Here is a 20,744-nt window from a genome sequence, read left to right as displayed (position 1 = left end):
GGGGGGTGGAGACTTTGGGAGTCGAGCCAGAACACTTTCCCATTCCCTAAAATAAATATTTAAAAATACAGTAGTGCAATTCCTCTGAATAAAGTCTTCATTTCCTCATCCCCCAGCACTTCCACTTCCACTCTCTCTCACTCTCACACAAACAGATACACACAGCAGCCAAAATAAACACAGTTTGGAAGCACACACTTTGTGGTCTCACTGGGGCAATTTACTCACCATGGATAGGGTTGCCAAGTTCAATTCAAGAAAAATCTGGGGACTTTGGGGGTGGAGCCTGGAGACATTGGGGGTGGAACCAGGAGCAAGGTTGTGACGAGCATAAGTAAACTCCAAAGGGAGTTCTGCTTCTCACATTTAAGGGACCGTACAGCTTTTAAATGTCTTCTCTCCATGGGAAATGTTGAAAGATAGAGGCACCTTCTTTTGGGGCTCATAGAATTGTACCCCCTGGTCTAATATTTTTAAAAATTGGAGCCCAGCAGACATTTCCCTCCCCCCCCCCTTGCTTTCTGATGACCCTGCAGCAGGGACATCACCCTGCCAACAAAAGTCCGTATAGTCAAAGCGATGGTATTCCCAGTAGTAATGTATGGCTGTGAGAGCTGGACCATAAGGAAGGCCGAGCGCAGAAGAATAGAAGCTTTTTAGATGCGGTGCTGGAGAAGAATCCTGAGAGTCCCCTGCCCCCATCTGGGGACTGAAGAAACACAAAGAGTAACGTGGAAAAGTCAAGTAGGAATGAACTTTGTTACTGTATTTATTAGTATTGTCTGTTATGTAATAAGTTATTTATATAAAGTTTTCATAATTGAGGTTGGTTCTGTGTGGATGCCTTTGGGCTTCATTTCTACCCACCTGGGGACTGGCAACCCCAACCATGGGAGTTGTTGACTGCTCTATACTCAACCCAGTTCACCAGAGGTTACTATTTTAGTGTTAAAACAGCTGAAAGGACTGGAAAGCAAATGGAGCTTCTGGGCTCCTTCCCTTCCATTCCAACAGGCTCCTTGTTCTGCAGGCTTGCCCCACCCCCATTCAGCCTGACTCTAAAAGGCGCACACACACACCTTTCTAGAAGCAACTGTTTCCAGTGTCTTCTTAAGCCTTCCGAGGTTTGAAGGCACATGGAGGCTGTTGGGGCAGGGTTTCTTTTTATTATACTACCCAGGTTCGCCATAGCTGTCCTACCAAGGAGCAAATGTCTTTTAATTTCATGGCTACAGTCACCATCTGCAATGATTTTGGATCCCAGAAATGTGAAGTCTGTCACTACTTCCATGTCTTCCCCTTCTATTTGCCACAGTGTGATGGGGCCAGATGCCATGATCTTAGTTTTTTTGATGTTGACTTTCAAGCCTACTTTTGTGCTCTCCTCTTTCACCTTCAACAAGAGGTTCTTTAGGTCCTCCTCACTTTCTGCCATTAAAGTGGTGTCATCTGCATATCTGAGGTTGTTGATGTTTTTCCCGGCAATCTTAATTCCAGCTTCTGCTTGGTCCGGGCTAGCATTCCACGTGATGTACTCTGCATATAAATTAAATAAGCAGGGTGACAATATACATCCTTGTCGAACTCCTTTTCCTATTCTAAACCAATCAGTTGTTCCGTATCCCGTTCTGACCGTTGCTTCTTATACAGGTTTTTCAGGAGACATGTGAGGTGGGCTGGTATTCACATCTCTTTAAGGACTTGCCACAGTTTGTTGTGATCCACACAATCAAAAGCTTTAGCATAGTCAATGAAACAGAAATAGACGTTTTTCTTATACTCCCATGCTTTCTCCATAATCCAGTGAATGTTGACAATTTGATCTCTAGTTCCTCTACCTCTCCGAAACCCATCTTGAACTTCTGGTAGTTCCCGATCTACATACTGCTGAAGTCTAGCTTGTAGGATCTTTAACATGACCTTGCTGGCATGTGAAATGAGTGCAATGGTGAAATAGTTTGAACATTCTTTGGCATTACCCTTCTTTGGGATTGGAATATAAACTGACCTTTTCCAATCCTGTGGCCACTGTTGCATTTTCCAAATTCGTTGACATAATGTGTGCATCACTTTAACGGCATCATCTTTTAGGACTTTGAATAGCTCAACTGGGATACCGTTATCTCCGCTCGCTTTGTTGTTAGTAATGCTTTCTAAGGCCCATTTTACTTCACACTCCAGGATGTCTGGCTCAAGGTCAGCAATTTCACTATCATAATGTCAAGGACATTGAGATCCTTCTTGTATAATTCTTCTGTGTATTCTTGCCACTTGCTTCTGTTAGGTCTCTACCGTTTTTGTCCTTTATCATGGCCATCTTTGCACGAAATGTTCCCTTGATTTCTCCAATTTTCTTGAAGAGATCTCTTGTCCTTCCCATTTTATTATTTTCCTCTATTGCTTTGCATTGTTCCTTCAGGAAGGCCTCCTTATCTTTCCTTGCTGTTCTCTGAAAATCTGCATTCCATTGGGTGAATTTTTCTTTTTCACCTTTGCCTTTCGCTTTCCTTCTTTCCTCAGCTATTTGTAAAGCCTCATCAGACAGCCACTTTGCTTTCTTGCATTTCTTTTTCTTTGGGATGGTGCTGATTGATGCCTTCTGTATAATGTCAGGAACCTCCGTCCATAGTTCTTCAGGCACTCTATCAACTCTGGTTCCTTAAACCTATTCTTCACCTCCACTGTATATTCATAAGGGATGTGATCAAGGTCAAACCTGAATGGCCTAATGGCTTCCCCAGTTTTCTTCAGTTTAAGCCTGAATTTTGCAATGAGTAGCTCATGATTTGAGCCACAGTCAGCTCCAGGTCTTGTACTTGCTGACTGTAAGGAGCTTCTCCATCTTTGACTGCAGAGTATATAATCAATCTGATTTCTGTGTTGCCCATCAGGTGATGTCCATGTGTAGAGTTGCCTTTTAGGTTGTTGGAAGAGGGTGTTCGCTATGACCAGCTTGTTCTCTTGGCAAAACTCTATTAGCCTTTGCCCGACTTCATTTTGTTCTCCAAGGCCAAACTTGTCAGTTGTTCCTGTTCCCTTTTGACTTCCTACTTTGGCATTCCAGCCCCCTATGATGAGGAGGACATCTTTTTTTGGTGTTAATTCTAGAAGGTGTTGTAGTTCTTTATAGAACTGCTCCACTTCAGCCTCTTCTGCATCAGTGGTTGGGGCATAGACTTGGATTACATTGATATTGAATGGTTTGCCTTGGATACAGACTGAGATCATTCTGTCATTTTTGAAATTGTATCCCATTACTGGCTTCCTCACTCTCTTGTTAACTATAAAGGCCACACCATTTCTTTTACGGGACTCTTGCCCACAATAATAGATGTAGTGATCCTCTTAGTTAAATTCACCCATTCCTGTCCATTTTAGCTCATTGATTCCCAAGATGTTGATGTTCAGTCTTGCCATCTCTTGTTTGACTACATCCAGCTTGCCTTGATTCATAGATCTTACATTCCATGTTCCAATGCAGTATTGTTCTTTGCAGCATCAGACTGTTCTTTCACCATTAGACACATCCACAGCTGAACATCCTTTCAGCTTTGGCCCAGCCACTTCACTCTTTCTGTGGTTACTTGGACTTGCCCTCCTCTCTTCCCCAGTAGCATATTGGGCACCTTCTGACCTGAGGGGCTCATCTTCCAGCATCATATCTTTTAGCCTTTTGTTACTGTCCATGGGGTTTTCTTGGCAAGAATACTGAAGTGGTTTGCCATTTCCTTCTCCAGTGGATCACATTTTGTCTGGGTTCTCAGCTGTGGCCTGTCCATCTTGGGTGGCCCTGCATGGCATAGCCCACAGCCTCACTGAACCACGCAAGCCCTCTTGCCACATCAAGGCAGCAATTCATGAGAGAATTTCTAGAAGTAATATAATCCTTGTATCTATTTTAATAAACCATAATAATTGTGTATAGAGAAGGTTACCATTGGTCACCACCATTGGCTCAACTATTTTGTTGCTGTTGCTTATGGACAATGCATAGAATACAAGGTATAGGCAAAGAAGGACTGATTCCTGAAGAGCTTTTTGTGGGGGATGGGGAGGTTACCATTTTGCCTCCGCTATTAAAATGGCCTTGACTAGCTCTGCTCATAACAATTTGACTGCTTGTAATGAGATACTGAATTATTCAAAATCAGATCTTCACAGCACTTTAATCTGGATTAGGTCCATGCAGGGAAGCAACAGTAGGTTTTATTAACTCCTTCATCTTCGCATGGTACTGGCTATCAAAAGCCATTCCAGAGAGAGCCAGTTTGGTGTAGTGGTTAAATGTGCAGTTCCCACTTCTCCACATGCAGCTGCTTGGTGGTCTTGGGTCAACCACTGCTCTTACAAAGCTATTCTCTCAAGAGCAGATCTCTGAGACCTCCCTCAGCCCCACCCGCCTCACCAACTGTCTGTTGTTGGGAGAGGAAGAGAAGGATATTGTAAACCACTCTGAGTCTCTGAGTGAAGGGCAAGGTATAAATTCAATCTCTTCTTCTTCCTTGGAGAGCCAGTTTGGTGTAGTGGTTAAGTGTGCAGACTCTTATCTGGGAGAACCGGGTTTGATTCCCCACTCCTCCACTTGCACCTGCTAGCATGTCCTTGGGTCAGCCATAGCTCTGGCAGAGGTTGTCCTTGAAAGGGCAGCTGCTGTGAGAGCCCTCTCCAGCCCCATCCACCTCACAGGTTGTCTGTTGTGGGGGAGGAAGGTAAAGGAGATTGTGAGCCACTCTGAGACTCTTTAGAGTGGAGGGCAGGATATAAATCCAATATCTTCTTCTTCTCTTCCTCCCTATGCTGCTATTAATAACATTTGCCTATCTTTTTTGCTTTCTGTCAAGGCTAATAATAACAGATAAGTTTTGATAGATGAAATAATGTGGAGGTGGAAGGGTTAAACTATTTTCTCCTCTGCACACTAAACTAAGACTGCATGCAGCTGCAACCTCCTTCTTAAAAATGGAGGGAAGATCAAATTGTTTGACCTTCAGAGTTTGCAGTTAGTGGAAGTGATAAGTCAGTGGATACACTCAACATTCTCAAACTTCTAACAGATGTGGCATCTGTCTAGCGTGTGCATTTGTTATGGATGGACAAACACACAGAAACACTCACACCAGACATATAAAACCACATCCTGTTTCCCTAGTGGCTTACAGTGCCACCCAAAGCAGATTTCAATGGCCTTTGAAGAGTGCAACTTCGCTTAAGGTGGCACTGCCTCTGTCCTTGTTTTAAAGAAATTAATCACTGAGACAAGTTGCTTCCTTCTTAGATTCCCATTCTGCTGCTTTCAGAGACATCTGAGAAAGGAGCTTCTGACTTCCACGATGGGATAATATCTCTGACCTATCTTTACCAGGCTGTTATAAGGATTACTGAGGAAATACGTGTTTAGTGGTTTGAACATGCTGAACTACTACGTAAATATTTAGCGTGTTTATTAATCTTGCATATGAAATGTGAATGAATATGCCCAATACCTTTGTATGTAAGTAAATTGCTGTTTCTACCACCATGTATTTAGGAAAAAGAACAAAGGCAAACTAAATCAAGAAGGCAGATCAAGACAGTTAGCTGCGTTAGTCTGTCCATAGCAGTAGGAAAAAGCAAGAGTCCAGTAGCACCTCAGAGACTAACAAATATATGTGGCAGTGTATGAACTTTCATGAATCACAAAAGCTCATACTCTGCCACATACTTTGTTAGTCTTTAGAGTGCTACAGGACTCTTGCTGTTTCTAAATCAAGAAGGGCATCCAAAACATGTAGGGGGGAAAATCTCTTACACGTCTGAACTTGATGATTTAATGCAAAAGTACAGCAATCCTTCCAAACAGCAATATTTGTTTATGTCCCTCAAAGTCAACAGGTCTTAAAACGTAGACTTGTACAGAGGTCAAGGTATACAAAATACCATCATTCATTTACGTTTGCAGCTCTAGTTATATTTAAAGACATAAAAGCATTTAAAATCCTATTAAAAATCAGAACAAGATGTCAAAGTAACTAATGGGCAGTAGTAATCAAGTAGTTTATAGAGTACAGGCAAGTGGGAGTTAAGAGGAAGGCACAACCCTTCTTCAGTAGGAGATGTTCTCAGGAAGAAGATCTCAGAGTAACAATATGAACTCTGGAAAGCGGAGCTTGAAAGGCTTAAAATTAGCTTTAAAGGCAAAATGAAGGAGGAAAGAACCTACACAAATTGCACAAACCATGTACCCATGTTCATATTAAAGTTACTAAATCCACATTTGGGATTAACAAGCAGAAACTGCTGAGCAAATGATCAAACAGATATTGGTTCCCAATTATCTCTAACACAAAAGCTTAAACTATTTTTATCTCAAAATTATTTTTGGAAACCTCTATTTTAACTGGCATTCAAATTATGCATGGCCACTGAAAGGAGACATAATGTGATGTTCAAGCTTTAAACTCTTCAGGACGAGGAGTGTTTTTAATTCTGAAAAGAGCAGAGGAAGACAGACTCAATTAACATGAAACAACTTTCCAATGGAATACAAGGACTACATTTTTTAGGATGCCTCTTCATCTTGGAATGATTGCAAAAGGTTTACTTATGAAAATGAAGATGACATACAGCCCTCTGTTATTTGGATTTGTGTGGGTTTCAACTATGCTAACCAAAGCTAAACAACTATGAGCTGGAGGCTCACCTTCCCCCTTCTCCTGCCCTCTCCTAACTGGTCACGAATTCTTACCAGGAAAAATCACATAATATAAGGTTATATTAGCAGCAACATTAAATGAAGTTAAAGCAGTGGTCCCCGACCTTTTTGGCACCAGGCACTGGTTCTGTGAAAGACAATTTTCCCACGGACTGGTGGGGGGGATGGTTTTTGGATGATACAATTGTGCACTTTATTTCTATTGTGTGGTGGTTAAGTGTGTGGACTCCTATCTAGAAGAACCAGGTTTGATTCCCCACTCCTCCACTTGCAGCTGCTGGGATGGCCTTGGGTTAGTCATAGCTCTCACAGAGTTGTCCTTGAAAGGGCAGCTTCTGAGCAGAGCCGGCATGTAGAAGTCGGCGAGGTAGGTGGCTGCCTTGGGTGTCACCTTGCTGTGGGGTGGGGGCACGTGTCCCCGCTTGTGCCGAAGGAGTTGGCTGGGCAGTGGATGCCCATATGCTTCTTTCTGCGTTCAGAATGCAGGAAAAAGCATGCAGGTGGCCGCTACCCAGCCCTCTCCCTCACTTCAGAAGGAGCTGGCTGGGAAGGCCCACCTGCACACTTCTTCCTGCATTCCGAGGAACATAGGAAAAAGTACATGGATGGTCGTTCCCTTCCCAGTCAGCTGAAGGGGGGGGGAGAGGGCTAGCTGAGGGGTGGTCTGAACATTCTTGCTCAGCCTGCCCCTCGGCCAGCCCTCTGCCTCTTCAGAGGGAGCTGGCTGGAAAGGGAACAGTCACCCGTGCGCATTCCTCGGACTGCAGGAAGAAGCATGTAAGCGGCCCTTCCCATCCAGCTCCTTCTGAAGGGGAGGGAAAGGGCTGGCTGAGGGGCAGGCCGAGCGAGAACATTTGGCCTGCCCCCTCGGCCAGCTCTCTGCCGCCCACACACTTCAGAAGAAGCTGGCTGGGATCAGCCATCCACGCGTTTCTTCCTGTGTTCCTCGGAACGAAAGGGAAAGTGCGCAGGCAGCCATTCCCTTCCCAGCCAGCTCCCTCTGAAGGGGGGAGAGGGCTGGCCAAGGGGGCAGACTGAGCAATAACATCACTTTTGATGTCATCGCGCCATGTCGCTTTGCACACACAGTTAGCATGGGGGGGCAGGGGCATGGGTTTCTGCCTGGGGCGGCAGAACCCATAGCGCTGAACCTGCTTCTGGAGAGAGCTCTCTCAGCCCCATCCAATTCACAGAGTATCTGTTGTGGGAGAGAAAGGTAAAGGAGATTGTGAGCTGCTCTGAGACTCTGAAATTAGGAGTGGGGGGCAGGTTATAAATCCAATGTCTTATTATTATTATTACTACATTGTAGTATATCATAGATATAATAAAAGCCTTACGGGTGGCTCGATCCTCAATTTTTATTGGAAGCTGTGGCTACCACAAGAGTGGCCTTTCACTCTGTCTGTCACCACTCCTTCCTGTCATTGGGTAGCTTAGTTGTGACCCACCTACTGCCGGCCCTGTCAGGCCAGAACCTCATCAGTCAGCCCCTGACCTCTGACAAAGACAGTTGTCTGCTGATAGGTTTTCCTGGAGCCTTATTGATTACTACTGCCTTTCCTCAGTCCATCTCCCCACCCAAAACAATGCTGCCACCATTTCGTCTCCTCCAACTAACACTGCCTGCCAAAGCTGTACTCAACAAGTACGCTTACCCCGCCCCTACTGTTTGGGAGGTTGGATGTGAGGGCGATCTGGCTGCGACATCTGTCACCCCATTGATCGCCAGGGTTGATTCGGCTGATCTGGCTGGCTAGGCGGGTGTCCCCTACCCCCCTCACCACTCCATGTGCGTCCCTCCCAAAGCTGCGCACTCGGTGGAAGAGGACAACCATCCCAGATAGAAGGAGTGTACCGTTCTTCGGTCAAGGGTATACGATAGGTGCCTGTTTGGGAGGTGAAGTATTTATATTTTAAATATGCCAGAAAATCTTCCCTATGGGGCAGTATTCCACCTATTTGTTTACAGCACAGTCTGTGGTTGATTCCTGTGTGAACTAATAGCATCTGGCACACATACTTGCTTAAGTAACATTGAACATCATTTAATAACTATATACATGGAAGCAAACTCTGACAGAAAACAGTTAAATCTCTTCAACAGAAAAGGGCTGCTTGCTTTAAGAGGCAGGAAGCCATTTCAAGGCTCCCTTTCACTCCCGCCCCCCCCACCTGCAAGTGGAAAGGGGTGAAAAGCGGGCTTCTAATGACTGCCTGCCTGCTTGCCTGTCTTCCTGTCACTTCTCTGGCTTCCTGTCTCTCTTCCTTCCTTTCTGTTTATTTTATTCCTTTCTCCCAAACTTTAACATAACTCTCACTTCATTCATTCCTCTCATTCTATCTCTGTCTTTGTCTTTCATTCATCTATCTTCCTTCTCCTTTTTACTTCTCTCAAAGGCCTCATTTTGGGCAGGAGCTCACAAGAGTGTAGTTCCAGAACTGCTAAATTTTATTGTGCTTTTCTTAACCCCTGCCCCCCCCCCCCCCAATACTTGCTTCTGGGCTCCATTGTTCAAACCCCCTGTGAGAATTTTGCTGAACTATGACAAACTTTCTAATATTTTCCCTCACAAAAAAATGGGGAAATAACTAAAACATGTAAAGCAGACAGATGGAAATCTTCATCATGCTACTGTGGCCACGTAGGAGAAGGTGATTTTAAAAGTATGATGGAAATAAGATGACAATTATAATTCAAGAAGCATGTTAAAGTAGATGCTGAGCTGATATAATTTAGTACACTTTCCGGAGATGTCAGAGGTGTGTGGCATATGGAAAGAGTTATGCAAATGAGTTGTGGTAATGAGCTCTGGCACCTCTTCTTCTACAAAATGACTCCTGTTCTCAGTCCTTCCCCCCTAATTTTTCTACCTCCTTTCTGTTCTTTCTCGCATTCTTTCTCTGTATCTTTGTATTTCTGTCTTTTTATTTTATTCTGGCAGTGATCACACACACTAAATAATGCACTTTCAATTAGGATTGCCAGGTCCAATTCAAGAAATATCTGGGGACTTTGGACGTGGAGTCAGGAGGCATTGGGGTGGAGCCAGGAACAAGGGTGTGATAAGCATAATTGAACTAAAAAGGGAGTTCTGGTCATCTCATTTAAAGGGACCATACACCTTTTAAATGCCTTCCCTCCTTTTGGGGGGCTCAGAGAATTGGACCCCCTGGACAAATCTTTTTGAAACTTGGACACTTTTTGGAGGAGAGACACTAGATGCTATGCTGCAAATTTGGTGCCTCTACCTAAAAAAACAACTCCCCCAAAGCCCCAGATACCCACAGATCAATTAATTATACCTTATGGGAATTGGTCTCCACGGGGAATAACTGAGTACCCAGTAGACATTTCCCGCCCCCCCCCCACACACACATTTTCTGATGACTCTGAAGCGGGGGGAGGGCCTCCAAACTGGAGGATCCCCTGCCCCCACCTGGGGATTCACAACCCTACTTTCAATCCACTTCCAGTGAACTTTCTATCTGGATTTTACTGTGTGAACTGGCAAAATCCAGATATGAAAGTGCTTTGAAGCTGGATCGAAACTGCATTATTTAACGTGTGTGATTGCAGCCTCTGTCTGTCTACCTCCCTTCCATTTCTCTTTGGCTGTTTCTACACTTGGCAGAAAATCCTGTTTGTGTGTATTTAAAATTAATCATTTACATTGTATATCGCTGTCACTTCTGTCTTGCTTTGCAATTTCTTAAGTCTTCTGCATTTATTTTTTTGAATGGACAATGAAAACTCTTTCATCCCGGAGTTTATTTATTTATTTATCAAATTTATATCCCACCCTTTCCTAACGGGCTCAGGACGGCTAACAACATTTAAAAACCACATAGAATATTAAAAACAATATATAGTAAAAATAATATAAGGTTGCCCTGCAGTTCTCAAGAGTACTTTTAAACGGGAGTTTTCCTGAACATGTTGATCTAAGTTTGTAATTATAGAACTTTCCCTCCAAGTTTTAAAACGCCTCCTTCCAAGGAACACAGGAAGAAGCCAGCTTCTTCTGAAGTGTGTGGGCAGCAGAGAGCTGGCCGAGGGGGCAGGCCAAATGTTCTCGCTCGGCCCGCCCCTCAGCCAGCCCTTTCCCTCCCCTTCAGAAGGAGCTGGCTGGGAAGGGCCACCTGCATGCTTCTTCCTGCAGTCCGAGGAATGTGCACGGGTAGCTGTTCCCTTTCCAGCCAGCTCCCTCTGAAGAGGCAGAGGGCTGGCCGAGGGGCAGGCTGAGCAAGAATGTTCAGACCACCCCTCAGCTAGCCCTCTCCCCCCCCCTTCAGAGGGAGCTGACTGGGAAGGGAACGACCATCCATGTACTTTTTCCTATGTTCCTCGGAATGCAGGAAGAAGTGTGCAGGCGGGCCTTCCCAGCCAGCTCCTTCTGAAGGGAGGGAGAGGGCTGGGTAGCGGCCACCTGCATGCTTTTGCCTGCATTCTGAACGCAGAAAGAAGCATATGGGCATCCACTGCCCAGCCAACTCCTTCGGCACAAGCGGGGACACGTGCCCCCACCCCACAGCAAGGTGACACCCAAGGCAGCCACCTACCTCGCCGACTTCTACATGCCGGCTCTGCTCAGAAGCTGCCCTTTCAAGGACAACTCTGCGAGAGCTATGACTAACCCAAGGCCATCCCAGCAGCTGCAAGTGGAGGAGTGGGGAATCAAACCTGGTTCTTCTAGATAGGAGTCCACACACTTAACCACCACACAAAACCAATAGAAATAAAATGCACAATTGTATCATCCAAAAACCACCACCACCACCACCCCCAGTCCGTGGAAAAATTGCCTTTCACAGAACCAGTCCCTGGTGCCAAAAAGGTCGGGGACCACTGCTTTAACTTCATTTAATGTTGCTGCTAATATAACCTTATATTATGTGATTTTTGGCACAAAAATTGTAGTAATTGTGTCACTATAACCTTTGTGGGTTGTTTACTGGTTACCTTCAAGGCGAAGGCAGCTGGGTGGGGTGTCGGTGCAGCTTCTCTGAGCTGGACTTTCCTTGCAAGGGTGGCCCAACTCAGAGGAGAACTCACCCAGCTTGGCTGCTTTTGTCTTCAAGGTGAATGCAGCCAGGTGGGGCATCAGCACAGCTTCTCTGAGCATGACTCGGAGGAGAACACTTCAGCAGTGTATTCTCAGAGGTGCTCTGCGCCTCCGAGAGTGCACTGCACAGGTCCGGCTTGGCCAGAGTCTGTCCACTCCTCCTTCCACACTGCTGCGCCTGCTTTCCCCGTGGGCAGGGGTGCGGCAGCAGGGCAGGTGCATTTGGGGGGCACTGGACAGGTCTGCAGCACTGGGTCTGCCAGCATCCCAGGCAGGCAAAAGAGGTGGTGGCAAAGAAAGGTGCCTTCAAGTGGTGGAGATGTGCCCCGCCATCCCCTTCAGCTACTTGGGTCCCAGGCAGGTGAAAGAGGTGGCGAATGGCAGCAATGTGTGCACTGCCACGCAAGGGGCAGGAATTCTTGCCTGGGCCTTCCTTCTTTTCAAATATAGAAGTAAAACACCACTAAGGTGAGGAGCATAGTTTTAAATGTAGAAGCATTTTGAATTATGCAAGTTTGTAGCAGGTGGATTCAGTGCTCAGTAGATCTGGAGCAAAGCTGAATGGAAAAAGGGCCTTGCACTCTTTTCTCGTCATCTTTTCCCTACCATTCTTTCTTTGTCTCTTTCTTTCATTCTGTTTGTGTACCTTCCTTCCTTCCTGCCACCTACACATTCATCACCCCCCTCCCGAATATTTTTTCTAGGGCCCATTGTATTTCTTCCTACAATGGACTTTACTGCTAGTAATGAAATAAATATACAACTCACAGCCCGCTTGCTAACAGGCCACAGACTGGTACTGGTCCCCAGCCCGGGAGTTGGGAACCTCTGAGTTAAAGCACTCACCTAGAAGTTGAAACAGGCTTACAAATCATTTTCAAAACCTGGTTCAGCAGGAACTTTGGTTAGCTTTAATCACAGTGGTAGCTGTCACCAATATTGCACTTAAACATGACTGAGGGAAGTAGGAATTTTCACTTCAGAAGTGAATGAATGAGGCAATCTGCAGAGATTAAATTCATGAAGCCAATGCAGAGATCTGTTGACATGTTCTTCAGAGGTTGTAATGGTTTTCATAGGTACACATGACAAAGCTAAGTGATATGAAACACAACATGAGTTGCCTGTTGGATCAAAATGAGGTTGCTGTTCCTAAGACTTTAAAAAATGTAAAAAGTTTTCAACTCTTCCCAAGAGAATATTAGATTGGTTGTCCTGTAGCATTAAAGGAAGATTTTTTTTCCCCTCCTACTTCTTTACACTATTATACATCAAAATCTGTTCACAGAGGTGATAAATTTTTAATGATATTTATGGTGCAGTAGCAGTACATATTTCACAAAACTTTTGTATATGATTGGATGTAAGAAATGTATCATGGGAATTAATGGTCACTGAGTTATATGGCTGACATGAAGAATTAGACAAATTCATGGAGAATATGGTATAAGCTCAGGGTTGCATTCTATGCCTTCCTGGGGCACCTGAAGCACTGCCATATGTGGCCTCAACAGGCTGTGTCCTGGTCAACTGTACATGACCTCACACTGCAGTAACTCACACCATGCTTCTTTATCAGGGCTTCTCCACAATGAGAGTCTTCAGGGTAGATTGCGCCACTCCCTTTCCCAGCTGCCTGCTGATCCCTCCTCAGCTTGCACCAACAATTCTATCTTCATACTTCTCATGTACATGTCCCACTCATAGCTTATGCTGCACAACCATTTGTTGTGTCTGCTCTTAAATCTTTCCCCAATCTAGGATCCACAGCTGTAGAGCCAGACCAGAGTTCCTGCCTCCCACATGCCCACTGATTGCTCCAACATAAAGGCACACCTTCTCCAGCCAGTATGGCTCCAGCCCCCACAGCCAGCCTCTTCCCAGCCAATGTTCTTCCAACCATACCCAGACAGTCAAGCAAGAGGTCTCCCATTGCTCTCTGCTGGCAGCTCTTAAAGGTCCCCCAAACCCTTTCAGCTCCTCCATGCCACATATGGATTCTAACTGGATATCCTGATTCAGAAACAGTAGGCCTCTGGATCTTAGTTTTGTGGGAGGCAGCAAGACAGAATTGTTGCCTTCATTTTTGTCTTGTGGTCTTCCCAGAGGCATCTAGCAAGCTTTGGTTGGAAAAAAGATCATGCTCTACATTTGTTTGGGTATAAATGAAATCAAATAAGTAAAGATAAATGCTGATATTTAAAAAAAAAATCTTAACTTGAATCACAGATTAGTTGAATCACCCCCAAACCATTTTTTGTTCAGAGCCCCACTGGGAACATATCAAATTATTTTTTAAATGAGGGTATAAGTTCAGCATACCTTGTAACACCACTGAGCAACCACAACCACCCCTGGAATTAGGGATGACTTCCTTAGTGTGACTTCTGGCATGTTTAAAAATGTAAGCACTTGGTATTATGCACTCCCTCTAATTTAAAGAACTTCAATAACCTATGCTTTGGCAGTTTTACAACTCTGCCTCTGAAGAGCCTCAAGAAAATTATAAGTCACTTGCACTACAGCAACCCCTCCCACTTTAAGCTTATATCCCACAAAACCTCATATGCATCAATGTGGCCGCTTTCCATACCCTTTACAGAAAGGCATTTCTAATTTCTTGTGTTTGGTTTCCATGTGAGGGACCAATCACAGTGAGAATGCAAAATAATGTCAGACCAGAAAGGCATTTTATTTTTATTTTTAAAAAAAAAACTTTAAATCATTCTTTTTATGATAGCCTGACTCCCAAATACATGATGCCAAGTGCAAAACACAAAGTTTGGAACGAGGCCCATTGGGCAATGAACCTTGGGGGCTATTAACCCACAGTCTACAATTTGTAAAAATGTGCAGGATACTGAGTCAGTAAGGGGAAAATAATTTTAAACATCTGTGGTATTCCTTCAATTCTAGATTAATTACACTGCTCAGAGTCTAACGCAAGCCAGAAATTTCAAGTCTCTCCACTGCTATGTTGGGAATGTTATGTTTCCCTTGGTATTTGTCACTCCTTTCTTAGAGCATGAGGATTTCTATGCTGTCTTACCCTCATTTACTTTTTATCCTCTCCTTTGATGCTGAGGGTTAGGTTAGTTAATACTCCTTTCAAAAACAAACATAGAAGAAGAACCTTCATATATTTTGCAATAATGGGCCAAACAAGAAGAAACATACATCAAGTGTATCTTCCCTCCTGATGTGTATGTGCACATTTTAAACTAAATGCAGCCTTGGGACTAGATGCAAGTTTGAACAGAAGATGGACTATTGAATCCTTTGCTTTAGATATTTGACCAGGGAAGGGACTGATGAAAACCTTTCACTGGAAGACATTTTCTCACTCAAAAACACATCTCACCAAGCTTGCTGTTTCAGACAGGCAATGTTGAGCCATGAAGGAAAGACTTGTACTTTCTTTCCCCTGACTTCCCACCCTGCTTCCATTCAGAATCAGAATCTCCTAAAACGGATTTGGGGTTTGTTTGTTTTTAACCAGAAGAAGGGTGCATACATCTGTGTGCCACTATCTGTTTGGACTAAATAAGGCACTCAGCCCTTTATAGATTCTAACAACACTAGATGTAGAGGGGTCATGAAATCAAGTTCCAGAGCCCCAGAGATGGGAATAGGTGTTACCCAAACTGATCCCTGAGGAGGGAAAATAGCTATGGAAAAGATTCCAGAAAAAGATAACACAAAATTTTGCAGTTTGAATCTCAGTAATGGTACCCAAAAATACTAGGAAAGTAATTGTAACACACACAAAAAACCCACCCTTCATTTTATATAAAATAAAAATTAAAAATATAAAGAACCTGAACTAAGCACCTGAGAACTGATTCCCACACTCACACATACACATCAGAGAAGGAGTGTACCTTATTGAGAGAAGGGAGATTATTATTATTAATAATTAATTATTATTATTAAGAGAGAAGAGACGTAACAGAGAAAATTCGGGAAGGGGCATACAACCTTAAATCAGAGGGCCCAAAGTCTAAAGAGATCCAGGTACTGATGCAGTAGAGATTCAAGGAGCAAAGCAAGGAACCAGTGACACAGGGAAAAAAGACTGAAGAGTACAGCATGGGTTCTCAGAGTGAATCCAGAGTTCTGACTGGCAGAGATCTGAACTGGAGCTCTGAGCAACAGTTTGCTGGGCCTTGGAGTCCTTCCTTTATGGACAGAAGGTCCCAGATTCCACTGGGGGTTTGACCAATTTTGGATTGGGTCAAGAAAAGAAGTTTGAATCTTACTGGCATTTTAAAGTTAACTGCTGTTATACTTTGGTGGGGAAAATTGGGGAAATTACCTTGATTAGGCTATTGTCAACCAGATACATAGGCACAAAGACCTGAGAGGGGCAAAAATGACTAATGACATTAAAGGCAACTTAAAGACTTGCATGCCTTCCTTGATTGAGTCACCAGTCTTGAGTTGGGCAGGCACCTCCTGAGTATGTGTGGACATTGGGTAATGTGCTCACCACTGAAAAATCTTTTCTTCTTGAAAAATGCATGCCACAGAGCTCTCCAATGTCATAACTAAGTAACTGTGACCAGTGTCCTCAAGTTTCACAATCTCTGACTAGACTTCCCAATCCTCAGGTCCCAGCGGGGGATCCCCTGGTTTTACAGGCTTCCCCCCCCCAGCTGGCCAGAGGGGGAAGCCCCGCCCCCTCAGCCACGATGCAGCTCTAGGTCTTGGGCAGGTTTAGAAACCTGCAAACAGGTTGAGCAGGAAGTACTTCATGAGAAGGGTCAGCAAACAAGTCTGTCGGCTTGTTTTGCTTTTCTTGCAGAGCAACTGTGTGTGTGCGTGTGTGAGAGAAAGAGGGTTGCCAATCCCCAAGTTTGGAGGCCCTCCCCCCTTGCTTTAGGGTCATCAGAAAGCGGCAGGGGGGAAATGTCTATTGGACAATTATTCCCTATGGAGAATGATTCCCTTAGGGAATAATGTGGAATTGATCCGCGGGTATCAGGAACTTTGTGGGGGCTGTTTTTTGAGGTAGAAGCATCAAATCTTCCGTATAGCATCTAGTGCCTCTCCCCCCCAAAAAAAACCCATGTTTCAAAACAATTGGACCAGGGAGTCCAATTCTATAAGCCCCAAAAGAAGGTGCCCCTATCCTTCATTATTTCCTATGGAAGGAAGATGTTTAAAAAGGTGTGCTGTCCCTTTAAATGTGATGGTCAGAACTCCCTTGGAGTTCAGTTATGCTTGTCACACCCTTGCTCCTGGCTCCACCCCAATGTCTCTTGACTCCACCCTCAACGTCTCCTGGCTCCACCCCCAAAGTCCCCAGCTATTTCTTGAATTGGACTTGGCAACCCTACCTCTAACGCTTAGGCTCTAAAAGGAGGTGCCATCAAAAGAACAAAGTCCACAAGAAAAAGGAGGAACTTTCTTTCTGAAGGGTCTCAACTGGAAGAGAGGTGTGTGTGACAAGGTGACCATCTTATTAGTCTCCTCTATACAACAATCACCCTTATGTTTACATCAGTTTACAAAATTCCCCTCCAGAAATGGCACATTAGGCACTCTTAAAGATTTAAATAGTTTATTAGGTTTATTTGAACAAACTTGCAGGGAAGGGAATTGATATTTACACAGAGCTTGGGATTTAGAATTGGTAGACAGAAAGTTACATATAATCACAGAACTGCATCTTATGCTGCTGAATAAACAAGATACATTTTTAGACTTAGGACTGTTTGGCTTTTACTGTAGGTATAACAGATGTTATAGATTTCCTTCTGACTTTCAGAATGGTTAATCACACAGTCATGAGAATGTACTCAGCTTTATCCCTCTAAGACTAGAGTTTTCCTAGTAGACCCTTTTCTCTGGCAAGATCATTATTATCTTGTCTTTAAGATATATAGCTTTTGGTGAGTTTAGGGCCTTTCAATGCCACTTCAAATCATTTGCCAAAACTTTATCTTCCAGATTGACAGTCTTCTCACACTGGATATTAAACTTAAAACTGGAGAACTAATTCCCCTCTCAAGTTGTGATTCTTTGTTTTACACAGAGATACACTGATTAAACAATTGAAACAGTCTCCTCCAGAGTCTATTCTTTTTCCAAAATCACACCACACTGGCTCTGAAACAGACTCTGCTTTTTAGAGTCTTCTCACACTAGATAATCTCTCAAAAACCACTACTCACTTCTCCATCCAACTCTCCAACTGCACAGCTGTCACTCTCTTCCCCACAGTTAGTTACAGTTCCCCAATCAGAACAAGTTCCATGAGCTGTCAATCAGGTTAGCCAACTCACTCTCTTCCAAGCAACACTACAAATAATGATGCTTCTGCTTACTGTCTGTCACAGGGTGTTACAAGAAAGGGACTGGGGAGGGCCTCTACTGGCTGCCACCACTCTGGTACGGGTCTGTCTTCTATCCATGACCAAACAGATGTGAGAATCCAGGCAGTATAACAACAACAGTTTATTATAAGTGCTTGAGAAGAAACAAGCAGATTGTAAAAACTTTTAGTGCAACAGTGAATATGAAAACACTAAAGGTAATGCAAAGAAAATAAGACCCCTGATGTGACTAACTAAATGTTCTCTGCCTCTAATGCCAACAGACTCACCACCCCTTGGGGGAGGGAATCCTGCTGCAGCCTTTCCAAAGAGAATACTTTCCCCTCTCTAGCTGGGCCTTTTATTTCCTTCTTTCCAGGTCCCACCCCTCTGATCTGCACAGAGCAAGTTTTCCCTCCCAAATTGCTATCCACCCAATCAGAGGGACAGAAGGGGTCCTGGGAAATGTAGGCCCTCTCTACTCTAACACAGACTTCTCTGGAGCCTGTAGGCCTCACTAGGCCTCGGATCATGACAGGGGGTCTTTACAATAGGTAGGTGACTTGCCTAGTTCTTTTTGAAAATATTACACTCCTATTGTGCATTACTCTGAGCTAGCTAGCCTGGTTTTCTCACTCTCAGAAGCAATGATAAACCACCTTGATCCATGCAACAGCCACCTCCAGATTGGCTACTGTAATTCATAGTACATAGGGCTACTCTTCAAAATGCTTCAGAAACTGCAGGTGTTCCAGAATGTAGCTGTGAGGTTACTAATGGAACATCATTATCAGTTCATATTACTCAGATTCTGAGGCAGTTGCACTCGCTACCAATTAGTCTCCAGATCCAATTCGAGGTGTTGGTGTTCATGGTAAAACAATTTTATTAGTAACATATGGTAATAAATCTATATCTATATCTTACATCTTTAAAAAATTCTTTTATCTACCCCATATATTACTTTCCACCCATCCCTCCCCCCGTTACTTGACCCCCGCCAGTGTTATTTACTTAAAATATATATATTAAAGGTACCCTTAACTATTAAAACAAGAAATTATATTCTTCTTCTTTTTAAAACTTAATTATTATCAAAAATTGTCCAATGTCCTTTTATTTTCCACTCTTTTTCTATATATCTTCTAAACTTTTTCCACTCCATCTTAAAAACTTCTAAATCATAGTCTCTTAATATTCTTGTTAATTTGTCCATTTCACTCCATGTCATAACTTTTATAATCCAATCCCATTTCTCTGGTATTTTTTCTTGCTTCCACAACTGCGCATACAATGTCCTAGCAGCTGAAAGCAAGTACCAGATTAAAGTTCTATCTCCTTTTAAATCACCATCCTCCCCTTCAGGTACTCCTCTCAGACGTATCTGGATCTCCATCAATTTGCAGTCATGGATTGTCACTTTTTCTTGCATTTTCAACAAGGTGGAATCATATATTTTCATTTTGCCTTCTACCTCCTGCACTTTCTTAGATGTTTCCTCAGTTTCCTTTCTAAGATCTTCCATGTCTTTTCTAATCTCTGCAATAATTTCTTTTTTCGATTCATCTATCATCTCTCTCACCCCTTTCATCATTCTGGCCTCCATTGCCTCTAATTGGTCCTGCATTTTTTCCAATGACGTTGCCCTTGTACGGGGCTGCTTGTGTTCAGACATTTAAAAACACCAAAAATTTTAATCTCACAAATTTAAAATTTAACTATCAGATTCAAAATATTAGAGCTTGCTTTTTATAACAAGCCTAATTTCGCCATCCTCAGAGCTTCGTAGACCAAGATATTAATTTTTAAAACTTTTAAACCCTTTTAAAAAAACCAAAATTTTGGACCTCACCAATTTCCAATTCAACTATCAGGTTCAAAAGAGTAGGACTTGCCCTTTATAACAAGCCCAATTTCACCATCCTCAGAGCTCCCAAAGACAAGATATTTATTTTTAAAGTTTTTAAATCTTCCAAAATGGCGGTCGCAACTTTTTACTGCTCCTTGCGATTTTTTTTCCCTTTTAAAAACTTTCGAGGACCACACAAATAATATGACCAATAGTATTTATCTTCTTACTCTCTTCTCAATTCCAACGATTTTTAATATCCCGAATTCTTTAAAAAAAATAATTTTTATTTTGGCCTCCCAGCAATGGTTGCCGATGTTTCTCAATGGTATATATTCCTAGAGTAGGTTTTCTTTCCACTACTTCCTGCTTTTGTTGCCATGAAGTCTCATTCACACTGGTAAGGAGATCTCACGATACTTGACATATTTCCTGTCTTGCTCAGATGTACTGCAGGTCTGTGCCAATATGACGATGGTGCTTTTTCTTCCAAAACCGCAAGTAGACTAAACAATAAATTCCTTTCCACTTTTTAACAGTTTTTAACACTGTACTTTATATTTATAAAGTCCAAATTTCACCTCTTCCTCCCCTCTTCTTCCAAGCTCTCTAAATTTTCCTTTCCCACCTTTTAAATTTGTATCTTTAAGCTGTAAATAGTTCCAGAATGAAAGATAGTTATCTGTACCTTTTCTTCCAATTATCCAAGTTTCCACTGGTCTTGCAAAGCTTTAGATGTTTAGCAATGTCCAAGAAGGTTAGGATCCTGCCGAGCTTATGTCAAATAAATGACTCTGAAAAACTTCTGCAGATGATGAAAA

At 43.3% G+C, this 20,744-nt stretch overlaps 1 protein-coding gene across 1 annotated transcript in view; it reads right to left on the bottom strand.

Moving 5' to 3' along the window:
• Positions 1-1,676: 1,676 nt before the first annotated feature.
• HECA (hdc homolog, cell cycle regulator) overlaps positions 1,677-20,744 on the bottom strand; it is a 262,046-nt gene continuing 242,978 nt past the window's right edge. The window contains exon 5 of the transcript XR_009555463.1: positions 1,677-1,689. The gene's annotated coding sequence lies outside the window, so the exon portion shown is untranslated. The remainder of the gene's footprint in view (positions 1,690-20,744) is intronic.

This window comes from Heteronotia binoei, chromosome 1 (assembly GCF_032191835.1).
Source record: "Heteronotia binoei isolate CCM8104 ecotype False Entrance Well chromosome 1, APGP_CSIRO_Hbin_v1, whole genome shotgun sequence".
NCBI lineage: Eukaryota > Metazoa > Chordata > Lepidosauria > Squamata > Gekkonidae > Heteronotia > Heteronotia binoei.
Note: the sequence above shows the minus strand (reverse complement) of the source record. Positions and strands in the feature narration are given on the sequence as shown.